At 35.3% G+C, this 17,026-nt stretch overlaps 1 long non-coding RNA gene and 1 other non-coding gene across 2 annotated transcripts; one reads left to right on the forward strand and one right to left on the reverse strand.

Annotated features, from left to right (window-relative positions):
• Window positions 1–10,348: 10,348 nt before the first annotated feature.
• On the reverse strand, window positions 10,349–10,456 carry LOC141698984 (small nucleolar RNA R71). The gene has a single exon (XR_012565477.1). It is a non-coding gene; the product is annotated as a small nucleolar RNA R71 (small nucleolar RNA).
• A 2,923-nt stretch (window positions 10,457–13,379) lies between these two features.
• LOC141696973 (uncharacterized) lies at window positions 13,380–13,883 on the forward strand. Its single transcript, XR_012564559.1, has 4 exons — window positions 13,380–13,468; window positions 13,561–13,597; window positions 13,674–13,744; window positions 13,860–13,883. It is a non-coding gene; the product is annotated as an uncharacterized LOC141696973 (long non-coding RNA).
• The last annotated feature ends 3,143 nt before the right edge of the window (window positions 13,884–17,026 follow it).

Genomic DNA, 17,026 nt, shown 5'->3' on the forward strand with positions numbered 1-17,026 from the left:
TTCTCAGCTTCTTTGACAACAGGTTCTGATGTAGAAACCCGTTCCTCACTATCAGACTCATCTCTCAAAATAATCCTCCTTCTCTTCTGAGGTGTTTGAGGAACAGTCTTTGTCCTCTTAAGCTTGGAAGATGAAGGCTTCACAGTAGGTGCTAAGGATGAGGGTTGAGTTTTTTGTGAAGTGGAGAGATATGATTTGAGATATGTTCAGAGGGATGGTTGAGGTATAGATGGATGAGTGGTATGTTCTGATGGTTGTTGTGGTAGACTGGGAAGACGAAAAATAGTCATTGGAAGTGTAAGTCAGGGTTTAATGCGCACAAGTAACAAGTAAAAATTATTGTGCATGTACATGTTTTACTAACCCTAATTAGATTGACTGTTAATATTCTACCCAAACATATTCTGATTTAAAATGAGACTGTTTTTAGATTTTATCCATAGATAAGTCAAGTAAAGGATCAGAGTTTAATATTAGAACTTAGACTTATATCAGAACTTAACAGTTATCAGAACATGATTTCTTAACTCGAAAAATGAATGCCTATCTTTGTAAGTCCTCACACAAAATTTGATATAGATTCTTCAGAACTTAATCATCAGAACGTTCAATCAGAACTTGTCCTCGGAAATTATGCAATCTGACACATAAATTGTTCATCTAAAATAACATAGATCACCACAGTAATTTTCATCGTTTATATGGAGTGTTTAGTGTGTGCATTAAGCTAAATATCAGACAAAGAGTAACGTCTGATTCACTTCAGTACATCTTAGAAATAAGGCATAACTAAAACTTTACTAAAACCCTGTCATTATTCTGAAGCCTACTATTGAATGAGTTCATACTTGAGTCCACCTCACTTGTTTTGTGCTAATTTTGTGCATCTTTTTAAATTCCATTGTACAGTGGCTTCTTAGTGTAAGTGAGTCACGACTGCTTATCAGAATTTATGTTATTATCAGAGTATTTCTCCAGTAATCATAGAGTGTGAAAAGTCACCAAGAAAATATTTTACTTTTCTGATGCATATTTACTTAATATCAGCAATGCACTTGGGTCGTCCCTTCCATATTTTTACTCTAGATCTCAAAGGAGTACCTGATTTTAATCCTTGATTCTTTTTCTTTTTCTTTTGATAAGTGAGGTTTATAAGCACTTAGTACATTCAACAGATTTACTAGCATCAGAACTTAACAGATGAGAAGCAGTATTCTAGTTTGTGACTTAGTAATAAGATAGACAAAGTAAACTCTACTAAGCTCAATATCAGAATTTGCTTGTGTCAATAGATTTCCATAACAATAATTACTTCTAACATGGGATTTCTAGTTTATTGAAGACCACTAGGTCAGCATCTAGCACATGTATCCTCATAGGATTGAATAGTTACATAAACAGTCATATCACTATCAGAGTTTAGAAAGTCACATCAGACAACATTCAGTACTTAAGCAGTTTTCAATTAAGCACAGAATACACAAAGAGAGTAATTTCTGTAAATACTGATCATAAAGTCTGATGCATCAGAACAAAACTAAGCAGATTTAGAGAAAGAACCTGAAACCATGCCAAGTTCATTTACTAACCTTGTAAAAGTAGCTTCACACAATGGTTTTGTGAAGATATCTGCTAGTTGTTGATCTGTTGGAACAAAGTGTAATTCCACTGTACCTTCATCCACATGTTCCCTTATGAAGTGGTACCTGATGCTGATGTGCTTGGTCATTGAGTGTTGAACTGGATTACCTGTCATAGCAATAGCACTTTGATTATCACAGTAAATAGGGATTTTGAAATATGTTAACCCATAATCCAGTAACTGATTCTTCATCCAAAGAATCTGTGCACAACAGCTTCCTGCAGCAATGTACTCTGCTTCTGCAGTTGATGTGGAAATTGACTTTTGTTTCTTGCTAAACCAAGAAACCAATCTGCCTTTTAGAAATTGGCAGCTTCCACTTGTGTTTTTCCTGTCAATTTTGCAACTTGCAAAATCTGCATCTGAGTAACCTATTAGTTTAAAATCTGATTCTCTGGGATACCACAATCCCAAATCAGCTGTTCCTTTAAGATACTTCAATATTCTTTTCACAGCTGTTAAGTGAGGTTCTCTTGGATCTGCTTGAAATCTTGCACAAAGACAGGTAGCATACATGATATCAGGTCTACTAGCAGTTAGATAGAGCAGAGAGCCAATCATACCTTTGTAATCAGTAATATCTACTGATTTACCAGTATCCTTGTCCAGTTTTGTTGCAGTGGCCATGGGAGTGGATTCACTTGAACAATCTTGCATTCCAAATTTCTTCAGCAAGTTTCTGGTGTACTTAGTTTGACAAATAAAATTGCCTTCTTCATTCTGCTTGACTTGAAGGCCCAGAAAATATCTAAGTTCCCCCATCATACTCATCTGATACCTTGACTGCATCAGTTTGGCAAACTTCTTGCAATGTCTATCATTTGTAGAACCAAAAATGATATCATCAACATATATCTGGACCAGAAGTAAGTCCTTTCCATGGTTGAGGTAGAACAGTGTTTTGTCTATAGTTCCTCTGTTAAATCCACTTTCCAGAAGAAACTGAGCTAAAGTCTCATACCATGCTCTTGGAGCTTGCTTAAGTCCATAAAGTGCTTTATCAAGCCTGTAGACATAATCTGGATATTTGGAATCTACAAAGCCTGGAGGTTGTTCAACATATACTTCTTCCTCTAATTCTCCATTGAGAAAAGCACTTTTTACATCCATTTAAAAGACAGTAAACTTTTTGTGAGCAGTATAAGCCAAAAATATCCTTATGGCTTCCAATCTAGCAACTGGTGCAAATGTTTCATCATAATCAATTCCCTCATGTTGAGAATATCCTTTTGCAACCAGCCTTGCCTTATTCCTTGTAATTATGCCATCACTATCAGTTTTGTTTCTGAATACCCAATTTTACCAACAACAGATCTATTCTTTGGTCTTGGTACTAGGGTCCAGACTTTGTTTCTTTCAAATTCATTTAACTCTTCCTGCATTGCTTGCACCCAATCAGCATCTTGAAGAGCTTCTTCCACTTTCTTTGGCTCAATTTGAGAAAGAAACGAATTGTAAAGACATTCATTTGAAGTAGTTGTTATAGTTCTGACACCTGCATTAGGATTTCCAATTATCAAATCAGGTGTATGTGATTTAGTCCACTTCCTTGCAGATGGATGGTTTTCTCTTGAACTGGATGCTCCCCCATGATCCATGTTATCTTCATTTTCATTTTCTGATGCTCCCCCTGGAACTATGCTCTCTGAGTTGGATTCTTCAGAATTTAGATTTTCAGAACTATCAGAACTTGGCTTATCAGAACTTGACGAATTAGAACTTGACGAATCAGAACTTGAAGAGCCAGATGTATGTTCTGATGCTTCTTGAGATGTGGTAAGATCTTGAGTATGCTCCCCCTGCATAGGTGCATCTTCCTTTGGCGTAGTCACCACAGTTTTAATAACATCAGAGTTTAATCCATCAGAGTTTGCAGTATCAGAACTTAGATTGTCAGGATTATCAGTATCAGAATTTGAGTCTTCATTTTCAAATCTCAGTTGATCATGATCAATAAAATCTTCAAGTCCAGTAATCTTCTTGCCATCAAAAGAGACATTGATAGATTCCATGACCACTCTTGTTCTCAAGTTATAGAATCTGAAGGCTTTTGTGGAAAGTGGATATCCAACAAAGATTCCTTCATCAGCTTTTAAATCAAATTTAGATAGCTGTTCAGAATGAGTTTTAAGAACAAAACACTTGCATCCAAATACATGAAAATACTTCAGATTTTGCTTCTTTTTCTTCACCATCTCATATGGTGTCTTTACTTGCTTGTTGATAAGTGTTGCATTCTGAGTAAAATAAGTAGTCTGCACAGCTTCAGCCCAGAATTAGGTTGAAAGCTTTGCTTCATCAAGCATTGTACGTGCAGCTTCAATGAGAGTTCTATTCTTCCTTTCAACAACTCCATTTTGCTGTGGAGTTCCAGGAGCAGAAAATTCCTGCTTGATTCCATGGTTTTTGCAGAACTCTTCCATTATCAAATTCTTGAACTCAGTACCATTATCACTTCTTATTATCTTTACTGAGTCTTTGACCAATTTATCCAGTTGCCTGACATGATCAATCAAGATAGATGCAGTTTCACTTTTTGTGTGCAAGAAATACACTCATGTGTATCTGGTGAACTCATCCACTATGACCAACGCATATTTCTTCTTTATAATAGACATGACATTTACTGGACCAAATAGATCAACATGTAGTAGGTGATAAGGCTCAAGAATTTATGATTCAGTCTTGCTCTTGAATGAGGATTTTCTTTGTTTAGCCTTCTGACAAGAATCACAAAGGCCGTCAGGAGCAAATACTGACTTTGGCAGTCCTCTCACAAGATCTTTCTTGACTAGTTCATTTATATTGTTGAAATTTAAATGAGAGAGTTTCTTGTGCCAATTCCAGCTTTCTTCAATTGATGCTCTACTCATCAGACAGATTGCAGAACCATCAGTACTTGTTGAAAGCTTAGCTTCATAAATGTTACCATGCCTGAATCCTTTCAGAACAACTTTGCCTTTAGATTTACTTACAACTTCACAGTGTTCTTCAAAGAAATCAACATGATAACCTCTGTCACAGATTTGACTTATACTCAGCAGATTGTGTTTAAGTCCTGAGACCAGAGCTACTTCTTTAATGATGACATTCCCAAGATTGATATTGCCATATCCCAATGTTTTTCCAATGTTGCCATCTCCATAAGAAACACTTGGGCCAGCTTTCTCCACAAAGTCTGATAGAAGGGCTTTATTTCCAGTCATATGTCCTGAACATCCACTGTCCAGAACTAGGATGTTTTTCCTGTTGCCCTGCAATCACAAGGACCACTAATGATTAGTTTTAAGGACCCAGACTTGCTTGGATCCTTTGGCCTTTTTGAGTTTGTTAACATTTGCAGCGGATTTAGCATCAGAGTTTATGTTAACATTTTTCTTATCAGAATTTACACTATCAGACTTTGAATCAGAACTTACACTAGAAGGTACAATGGAAACTTTCTTTAAAGAAGGTTTTATTTGATAATAATCATAGTACAAACTATGATATTCCTTATAAGTATAAATGGAATGCCATAAACTACCACAATGAAAACAAGGATTTTGTGGCTTATATCTAACAGACTGACTCTTAACTCCTGACTTTGAAGGTAAGGAGTTTATGTTCTTATTCTTCCTGCAAAAAGAAGCCAGATGGTTAGAACTTCCACAGTTATGACATATTTTCCTAGGAGCTTTAGGAACAGGCTTATAATCATTGTTTTTATTCACACCTTCCTTTCCATTCCAATTATTCCTAGGTGATTTTACCTTGTTTGCATTCTTAACATCTTTCAGCTTATGCTTAAGCTGCTTCTTAGTCATTAAGCCTATGTTTACTTCAGCTGTCTTTTCTTGTTTTAGTTTGTCAGAATTTAATTCCTTTTTAACTTCTGATTTCTCATTATCAGACTTTATAGCTACAAACTTGACAGGTTTTAACTTTGGCTTTTGTTTAACAACTACAGGCTTAATATCTTCAGTTCCTTTATCATTCTTATCCTCTCCATAACCTAAGCCCTCTTTCCAGTTTTCACTACTTAACAAATTCTGAGTTGTTCTGCCAGAGTTAGTCCAAGTCCTGATAACCTCTCTTTCCTTTTCTAACTCAGTTTTTAGAGATTCATTCATTTTTAGCACTTCATCCCTAATATAAAAAGCATCATCTCTATCTTTCTGAGTTTGATGGAACATAACTAACTCCTTTTCTAAGAAATCATTTCTTTTCTTAAAAGCAAGATTTTCAGAACTTAATCTTTCACATGTTAAAGTTTGATATCTATAACTAACAAACATGGTTTTAAGATATCTTCTCAACTTATTTATATCATCAGTATGAAAGGCATAAGTAGTTTGAGGTACCTTTGATTCAGCAGCTTCAGAACTGCTTTCAGCACTTGCCTTATCATCATTTGCCATCAAGGCATAATTCTCCTCACTTTCAGAATCTGAGGTGTCTGTCCAGCTTTTCTTCTTTGTGACAAGAGCCTTGCCTTTCTCACTCTTCACTTTCTTGCAATCAGGAGATATGTGGCCTTTCTCACAACAGTTGTAGCATTTGACATTTGTATAATCTCCTCTGTCAGACTTTCCTCCTCTGCTCTCAGATTTTCTGAAATTCTTCTTATCAGAACTTGTGCCTTTCCTGGAAAACTTCCTTCCCTTTCTGAACTTCCTGTATGCAATCTTTGTGATCCCTTTCACCATAAGAGCACACAGCTTCATCATCTCTTCATCAGAATCCGTCTCATGCAAGCTTTCAGATTCTGAGTCATCATCACTTTCAGAACTTGATGACTCAGTATCAAACTTTGTGAAGAGAGATTTACCCTTGGGGGATTCTTCTTCAGCCTTAAGAGCAACTGTCCTTGACTTTCCACCTTTCCTCTTGCTTCTTTGTTCCATCTCAAGTTCATGAGTCTTGAGCATTCTGTAAATTTCATCAAGAGTTGTTTCATCAAGATTGTAGTTGTCTCTTATTGTTGTTGCCTTCAAATCCCAGCATTCACAAAGAGCTAACAGGAATTTAAGGTTTGAATCTTCAAGATCATACTCCTTATCAACCAGTGATAGATCATTCAAGAGTTTGACAAATCTATCATATAAATCAGTCAATGACTCATTAGCCTTTGAGTCAAAGTGTTCATACTCTAGAGTGAGTATTGTCTTCATGTTCTTTTTAATCGTATCAGTTCCCTGACACCTTGTTTCCAGGGCATCCCATATCTCCTTTCCAGTCTTGCAGTTTATTACCCTGTTTGACATTACATTATCAATGGCACTATGCAGTAAGTGTCGTACCTTAGCATCCTTAGCAATTGATGTGATATCTTCAGCAATGTAATCACTCTTCTCCTTTGGTATAGTCTTTTCTGCTTCACCTGCAACTGCAACCGCGAGCTTGGTTGGTTTGTGAGGTCCTTCCTTGATTCTATCAAGATATTCTGGATCTGTTGCTTCCAGAAACATGGTCATCCTCACCTTCCATATGGGATATTCAGATGGTCTCAATATGGGAACTCTGATGGTCTCATATCGGCTTTGAATTTGTGTCTTAGGAGGTTCTTCAGTTTTGGTGGGCTTAGTTGGAGTTTCTGTTTCAGACATGATTGTGTTTGGATCTAAAATTGTTTGTGCGTTAACATATAGGCTCTGATACCACTTGTTAGGTCACACACACACTGTAGAGGGGGTGAATACAGTGTATAGTACAATCAAATCGAACTTTAATAACTTAAGTAACAGAAAACAAACTTTATTGAAAAAATAAACTCTGTTACAGTATGGAACTGTTACCTCTCAGTGATGAACAAATATCATGAGAGCTGCTAGGGTTACAATAAATAATCTTCTTGAATATGATAACACTTATAGTGTAAACCCTATGTTTGTGTTTATATATTACACAGTTACAAGATAATCGTTAATTGATATGGAATATAATACTGCTTCCTAAAATATATAAATCAGATATCTTTTCTTCCAGGTATTCTATTCTACATAGAATTCCTTCTTCATGCATATATCTACTTATGTTTATCTCGATCTTCTTTCCTTTAATCAGCTGTTGTCCTTATCTGAACGTCCTTCAGTACTTAAGTTCTGATATCCATCTTCTGATGATTATCTCCTGATAATATAAGTACTGATATCCTTAAGTCCTGACTTCCAGTAAGTACTGATTTATCCGGTTTAAGTAAGATCTGAAAACTAAACATAAATCACATTATCCATGAAATTATCAAATATATCTAATATTTTCATAGTTCATAAACATGTTTACAAGAACCAATATTATGAAGGAAGAAAATAGTGAGGATTAAAATAGAGAAAATAGTTTTTTATGAGAATAGAAGATGATATGACTGAGATGAAATGACGGTTAAATAGCCAAGGGAATATCAAGGGACTAGAGGACTGATTAATGATTAAGTATAGAGTTGACTTAATGATTTAACCAAAAGATTTCTTTTTAAAGTGCGTCTCCCTAGACTGATGTGTAATGATGACAATGATATATTTATTCTGACATGCACAATTAGCAAATAGATTCACTTAATTTATCAAGTATATAAAATAGAATACTTCAAATATTTCTGGCTTAATATCTAAAAACATAACATTTAGGACATATCAGGATTTGATCAATATACATTGATAAGTGGCATTTTATACCACTTAGAGCGTCTCATAACGGCTTCAATTGGTGTCTTGAACTCAAGTATTTTATGTATTTGACGTGTTTTTTAGTATTTTTGCATTTCAGGGTATAACTTGCTTAGATAGGTGGTTTTCATCAAATAAAGCTTAAGAAAGTGCTTGGAATCAGTCTAGGGGTGATGAGCGAAGAAATCAGCAAAAATAGAAGCAAAATAAAGTATTTTTCAGAAGTGTAGCAGGCGACCGTGCGCCAGGAGCAGGCGACCACGTGCCAGCAATCGGCCGCGTGGAGACAGCAGGCGACCGCGTGCGTGCGGAATTTCAGAATCTAGATTTTATTAATTCGAGTGCAATTGGGATTTGTTGGCGCTGGTTCTCTTGGGCTATTATATAAACCTTATGGGAAGACATTTTCTTCATCAAGAGAAAAGATAAGAAGATTGAGAAGACCGTTTTAGAATGCAAAAATAAAGAAGAGGAAGCATACATTTATCTTGTGATTCTTTTAATTCGTTGTAACAGTGGATGCTAGTTTTCTTTATGCTTTGAACCTTAATACTCTTGTGACGTACTTCATTGTTTATTAAGTATTTTTATTATCCTTATATCGTTGTGTTATTATCATGCTTTCATATGAACTCATGGTGACGATGAGTTCTATTATGGACTAATCGTAATTATGGGATCCTAGCGGATTTACTGTGGAATTTTTTAGTTAATTGTTTAATACCTTGGTATGTGGTGATTGTATGATATCTAGTATAGGTTGTGCTTATTCGTCTTATATGCGTCGCGAACATGTAAGATAGCCTGTTAATCTCTTGTGAAGCGACAGTGAATCTTGAGATTTAGAACTTGCCATGATAGCATAGGTTCATGTCTTGTATGCATGATTAGTGGATAACTCTAACCGTTTGACTTGCCCTGTGTAATCATCATGAATAACTTGCGCTTAAATTGTTATGTTGTCAAATTCTGTAGACATATAGGGTCTCAACATAATTGATGTCTATTCAACTTCTATCTTAATTGTGGATGCTTGGTAGAATGGTATTCATAAAACGAAAGTTGGCGTTTATCAGTTTCATGTTGTTCGATTAATATCATCACCATTACATGCTAAGGTTAATAACAATAACTATTGAATGAAGTAGTAATGAAGTTAGGATCTCATGTGTGTTTAATATTATTAATTCAAGTGTTTAATTCTTGTAGTAATTATTAGTTTACCAACCTTAATTGTTATTGTCTTGGCATTGAAGAATAATCATAGATTGGTGAGTAAGTGTTAATTAAATATAATTAATCAGAGTCTCCGTGGGAACGAACTAGAAATCATTCTATCTTACTTACGAATGTGTATACTTGCGTGATTTATTTAGCGCATGCTTTGTGCCTAACAAGTTTTTGGCGCCGCTGCCGGGGACTCAATGTTAATTTGTTTAGTTTATGTACTTTCCATCAGTGGTCATTAGGATTCATTGATTAAGACTTGTTACTTACTGCTTCCGGTTGTGTTTCAGGTACTCAAGCGAGCATTTATGAAAACACATTCTCGCACTCGCAAGAGAAATCTGGATAAAGCTGAGGAGATAGATAAAGCTCTTGACTTTCCGGAGAAGATAGTTTTTGAAGATTCGGATAAAGAGAGTGAAAAGAAAGAACCTGAAACAATGGGTGATCATCTAGCTCAAGCTGATCAAGCTCTTATGGACTTTTCTCGACCTAAAATTGATGACATTCAGTCAAGCATCATTCATCCGGCTATTCAGGCCAATACTTTTGAAATCAAGTCAGGCACTATTCAAATGGTGTAGAATTCTGTTTCTTTCGGAGGAGTTGTGACTGAAGATCCCAACATGCATATAAGGAATTTTGTCAAGATCTGTAGTACTTTCAAATATAATGGTGTCACTAATGAGGCTATAAAGCTGAGGCTTTTCCCATTCTCTCTGAGGGACAAAGCTAAGGACTGGTTACATTCTTTACCAGCTGGGTCCATCGCTACTTGGGAAGATCTTGCGTAAAAATTTCTGGTGAACTTCTATCCAATGGCCAAAATTGCAGCTATGAGGAGTGCCCTTACTCAGTTTGTGCAGCAACCAGGAGAATCTATGTGCGAAGCTTGGGAGCGCTACAAAGAGATGTTGAGAAAGTGTCCACATCATGGGATGCCTGACTGGATGGTGATCACTAGTTTCTACAATGGTTTGGGGGTCCAATCTCGACCCATGCTCGATGCAGCTTCTGGAGGCGCCTTGTGGGCCAAAAGCTATACTGAGGCCTATAATCTCATTGAAACTATGGCTGCAAATGAGTATCAAAACCCAACTCAAAGGATGATGCCTGGGAAAGTAGCAGGTATTCTGGAAGTTGATGCAGCTACAGCTATTGCAGCACAGCTCACAATGCTGACTATGAAGGTCGATTCTTTAACCAACTATGGCGTAAATCAATTATCTAGTGTCTGTGAGCTTTGTGCAGGCTCTCATGCTACGGATCAGTGTTCTCTCACTACACCATAAAAGTCATATTGCCACATCCTCGTCATGGATGTTGCTTAATTATGTTACCTTAGCTATGTTACTTTTAGCCTACTACAACATTATGGTTTTGGTGTTACCTTAACTGCAAACTTGATGTTGCCTTAGATAAAAATTATTGAGCATTGCAACATACATGAATAATTTTGCCTTAGATTATTAATAAACTAATATATTACCCAAAAAGAAAATTTATACATTATTTCAAATTTAGAAATTTCTAAATTTCATGAAAGTAATTAATACATTTATCATAAAAATAAGCATTTTCAATATAATTTAGTTTATATTTTTAATAGTATAAATATGATTTTATTTTATAAATTTATGTATTAGTTTTTATATTAATTAAAAACTAAAAATTAATTTTGATTTAGAAAAATAAATACGTTACAGTATTTCTACATTTTAAAATAAATAAAAACTTATTTGATAATCAGTATATACTTTTAAATATTAATTACTATGTTTATTGATTAAATTGAAAATTTTCAATAGAAAATATAAAATACACATAAATATAAATAGGCCCACTGGTGAATTATTAGAAACCAAATCTCAGAGCGGCAAAAAACGCGCTCATTTTTTCGCTAAAGGCCGCCTATAATCTTTTTCACCCCTCTTGTTTCAATATCATCTGTACAACTCTCTCTTTCTCCCTCTCTCTCTCCCTCTTTCTCAGAGAATTTTAATTTCTTCAAATTACAGATGTTATATTTGGGTTCAATTGATTCAATTTTATTATTTAAAATGGGGCTATGTTTGAAGGGATATTGAGTAGGGGATTTTTGGGATAATCTCTATTTTTCTCCATCTATGTTTATATTTGTTAGGTATCTTATTTGTCTCTCTCACGTTTCCTCGAATTAGGTTTTGAGGCTATGGTTTTATAGTTTTATCGATTACTCAAACTTGGGCTTTTATGGGTTTGGTTCTTCAAATTAAGGGTTCTTCGATTTGGTTAAACTGAATTGATCTATTTACTTATATACTTTCTCTCTCTCCCTCTGATATCAGAGTTTAGTTGGAGCTTGCTCAGATTTGGTGCTTGTTTGAGATTTAGAGTTTTTGTGTAAGTGAAATCATAAAAAGGTTTTGATATATACTTGTTTGTATATATGTATATTATCTTCTGTGTTTGTATTATTGTTTTATGTTCTCTGTTGCTTCTCTCCTTTTCTGTTTATATGTAATTTGTTACTTGAATGCAAGTGAAACCATAAAAAAAATAAGATTTAGTTACTCTTGCCTAGTTGGAAAGTAATAAGACATATTTGAAAGCAGAAGTCTGAGGAGAATCATTTAAGTAATTTATAATTGTTCCTTTATACTTCGTATATGTTACAGAGTCAAAGGGTGTGCATACTTGGTGGTGGATTTGGAGGCCTTTATACTTCTATAAGATTACAATCACTTGAATGGCCTGATGACAAAAAACCTCAGGTTAACTGTAATTTAGATTATATTCTGTAGATTTAGTCTTTGGAAAATGGCAAAGTTGGATATTGGTTTACTTGTCTTGTGTTAGTAAAACGTAAGTTTAATTTTATGTTTGGAAAAAGTTTGTAAGACAAGTTCTTGGCTGGTTTTTATTAGTTTTCTTTGTGAAAAAAAGGTTATGTTTTTATTTTAGTTCTGATTTATTCATTACAGTAAATTTCTCGGCTATATTAAAAAGGAAGTTATTGTTATACATTAGGTTGTTTTGTGCGTAATCAGGTCTTCAAAACAGGATTTAGCAAAAGCAAAAAAAGATCGCATTTTGTTTTGTATATTGTTAACTTCTTTTTTACTGCACCACTCTACCATGAGTACTGATGTGATCCAAACATTGAATGTATTTAGGTAATTGGTGACCTTATACTTTAATATCAAGATGGCTTGGTGGAATGCAAGTCCCATTGCTAGTCCTGGTACACTGTCGCTAGGTATGTAATGGATATCTATATTTTACGGTTTCCAGTTCGAATACTCGTGACACTTGATTAGTTTTAGTTTCTTAGAGCTTGTGAACCAATCTTTTTCTCAAATTTATGGAACATAACTTTTGTGAGGATTAGCTATCAACTATTATTATAGCTTACTCATGGAAAATTAGCTATCAACTATTATTATGTTGTAGAAAAATTATGATATTTAGATATAAATAATAAAATAAATGTCAGACAAGGTTGAGTGTGTAGTATTTGATTCCAGAATCTCGTGGTCTCTGTACCTTGATGAGTTATGTAGTTGTAACAAAAGAATGGTTCTTCTCCTTTAACTAAGCATCTACAGCCAAGTTGACAAAAAACCGATACGGGTTATATACACTTATCTACGGCTCTCTTAGGGACTTGCTCAAATCAAGAACATAAGGAGCCAACTCATATAAAACTAATTCAGTTGCCACTCACTTTATAATTTTAGTATGGGAATAGCTTTTAGGTTATTTTATAATTTCGTTCACAACTTATAGCCATTTTATCTTTTTAAATTATATTTTTTATTTTGAGTGTTGACTCTACTAAGTACTGCAAGTAACATGTTAAGGAAAACGAAGAACAGAACCAGCATAAATGAAGCTGGATGTGAATGTGTTGAGATATCTCTCCAAAGATGATTTCAGGGTTCTTACTGCTGTTGAAATGGGAATGCGCAATGTATTTATTTCTCGTACTACTAATAAAATATCTGCATTGTAGTGTGTGGTTTGAGAGTTTAGAGGTTCTAACTTTTATTTACTATTTTTCAGCATGATATTGTACCTACTCACGTATAGCTTCTCTCAAGTAAGCAAATCTATATTTTTTCTTCCAATCCTTTTTTGTATTTTAGATTTTTCTTTATATACATTATATTTTACAGACATGGAGGCACTTACAAGGTGATGAAGAACTTGCTCAAGCACAAGTTGTTACACCATGACTCTTCCAAATGTAAGTTAATCAAATGTACTTTTTAGTGCATTTTTCATTAGCAAGTATAAAAATCAAATTTTGGAAGATAGCGAGACTCACACAGCTAATTTTTTCTCGGTACTCTGTTTTGTAGATGATGGTTTCCGGCTAACCTACCTCAGTTATGATTTTCTTGCTATTAAAATGTTGGTTAACCGTGGAATCTTTACATCCGTTGGTCGTGAAATTGGTGTACGGAAAGAGTTAGGTAAATATATTATGCTTCAAATTATGTCTTCAAAGTTTAATCCCTGAAGGTTATTAGATCAATGTGTGCTAGTTATACTTGTATTATCTTTTAGATTGGGGCTGTTTTACTAGATTATATCGAAGTTATGTGAAAGTCTTTTTTAAATTTCTTTATTCTTGTAAATGCATCCTTTATGGACAGATGTTCCATACTAAGCTTATTTTCTTTTAAATGCATCTTTTTTTATTAATCAAATCTTCTAGACTTATCCCTGCTTATGGAGTTATACAGAAATGAAGCTATTGTAAGATTGCTACCGTTTAAAGTTTTATACAGTTTTTTATTTTACTAATACAGTTTTTTATTTTACTAATACAGTTTTTTATTTTACATCATGATTGGAAAAAGCTTCATGGTACTAGCAGGAAGTGGACTTCTGATCGGTTCAGGGTCAAGTTTTGGGATGTTAAATTAGGTGGTTTAATTAGTTATTTTTACTGTTATTTTTGAGGTTGTAAACTTGAGATAGTTGTAATGGGTAAATTATGAAGTTCAGGATATGCTAAATTTGTGTTGTATACTTTATATTTGTACAATAGATTGTATTCATTTCAATAGCGATTTTTCATTTTTTATGTGTAAATTTATACATTAACTTGATAAGTGTTACAGTAGTCTTGGTACAAATATTATAATATTTGTTAAAATGTTATCATAGGTACATCTTTCATACTAGAACAAGTGGCCCACATGCCACAATGGGGCCTAATATGGGTCCCACTTTTTTAAAAACATTTTAGAACTCTAAGGTAACATAAAAAACAAGTTACAACTGATCTCTCTTTCTGTTGTAATAGCAAGTTATAGTAACATAAAATACGATGTTGCCTTAGGCACCAAAGATGTTACCTTAGACCCCTAAGGCAACATTGAAAGACATGTCTTTAAGAAAATATTACCTTAGCTTAAAAGTGGGGCAAGAGCAACATATTTACCCCCTAATGCAACATTTTTTTGGTGTTGCAGTAGGCATTTTATGGTGTAGTGTCTTGTTAACGAATCTGTTCAGTATGTGAACAATTTCCAGAAACCGCAGCAGCATGTGCCCGCTACTTATCATCTAATAACAGAAATCATCCCAATTTCAGCTGGAGCAATAATCAGAATGTTGTTCAGCAGTCATATCAGCAAGTTGGAAATAAACAGTTAAATCCACCTGAATTCCAGCAACCTCGGCAATTTGCTCAAAGGAAACCATATCCTCAACAAGGAGGTGTTGCTCCACCTTCTAGTGCTGATTTCGAGGAGTTAAAGTTGTTATGCAAAAGTCAGGCTGTTTCTATCAAGACCTTGGAAAATCAAATTGGACAAATAGCCAATGCCTTGCTCAATCGTCAACCTGGCACACTTTCCAGCGATACTGAAGTGCCAGGCAGGAAGGAAGCTGTCACCTTAAGGTCTGGAAAAGTTGTTGATGCTGAAAAAGCTAAAGACGTAGAAGATGAAGTTGTAGATGAAGAATGAATGCAAAAGGAGAAAGAGGGGGAACCAAGGAAGACTATTGTTGAACACACTCTGCCTGAGGGTAATACAGGGGAGAAACAGTTCTATCCTCCACCATCTTTTCCTAAGCGATTGTAAAAACAAAAGCTGGATAAGCAATTTGGTAAGTTTCTGGAGGTGTTCAAGAAACTTCACATCAATATACCTTTCTTTGAGGCTCTTGAGCAAATGCCTAGTTATGTGAAATTCATGAAATGTATTCTCTCAAGGAAGGTGAAACTGGATGATCTTGATACCGTTGCTCTGACGGAAGAGTGCAGTATCGTGCTGCAACAAAAGTTACCTCCAAAGCTTAAGGATCTAGGTAGCTTCACCATTCCTTGCACCATTAGCAAGTTGTCATTTGACATTTGCCTTTGCAATTTGGGAGCAAGCATCAATCTGATGTCGTTGTCTATCTTCAAAAAGCTGAATTTGCCTGATCCGAAGCCCACCTACATGTCTCTACAATTGGCTGATCGTTTGATTACATACCCACGAGGCATCGTGGAGGACGTGCTAGTAAAGGTGGACAAGCTCATCTTTCCTGCAGATTTTGTCATTCTGGATTTCGAGGAAGATAAGAAGATTCCCATAATCTTGGGAAGACCTTTCTTGGCTGCAGGCCGTACCTTGACAGATGTGCAAAAAGGTGAACTCACTGTGAGGGTGCAAGATCAAGATGTGACATTCAATGTGTTCAATGTGTTCAATGTGATGGAATTCCCTACAGAAGATGAGGAGTGCTTCAAGGTGGATTTGGTCGATTCTGCAGTTACTTCAGAACTTGATCATGTGCTAAGGTCTGATGCCTTAGAAAAAGCCTTATTGGGGGATTTTGATAGTGAAGATGATGAAGGCAATGAGCAGTTACAATATCTGAATGCTTCACCTTGGAAACGGAAGTTAGACATGCCATTTGAATCCCTTGGTAATACTGATCTCAAGAATACTGAGGGAAAGCTCAAACCATTTATTGAGGAAGCATCTACTTTGAGCTTAAACCACTGCCTGAACACTTGAGGTATGATTTTTAGGTGATGCATCTACTTTGCCTGTTATTATTGCATCAGACCTTTCAGGTAGTGATGAGGACAAGCTCTTGAGGATTCTGAGAGAATTCAAATCGGCCATCGGATGGACTATAGCAGATATAAAAGGGATCAGCCCTTCGTACTACATGCATAAAATTCTGCAAGAGGAAGGTAGCAAGCCGACTGTTGAGCAACAGCGAAGGCTTAATCCTATCATAAAAGAAGTGGTAAAGAAAGAAATTCTAAAATGGCTGGATGCAGGAATCATATATCATATTTCTGATAGTTCTTGGGTGAGCCCCGTGCAATGTGTACCTAAGAAATGAGGTATTACTGTGGTGGTAAATGAGAAGAACGAGCACATCCCCACTCGAACAGTCACAGGATGGAGGGTATGCATGGACTACAGGAAGTTGAATAAAGCCACGAGGAAGGATCACTTCCCTCTTCCATTCATTGATCAGATGCTTGACAGGTTGGCTGGTCATGAGTATT

This window comes from Apium graveolens, chromosome 11 (assembly GCF_009905375.1).
Source record: "Apium graveolens cultivar Ventura chromosome 11, ASM990537v1, whole genome shotgun sequence".
NCBI lineage: Eukaryota > Viridiplantae > Streptophyta > Magnoliopsida > Apiales > Apiaceae > Apium > Apium graveolens.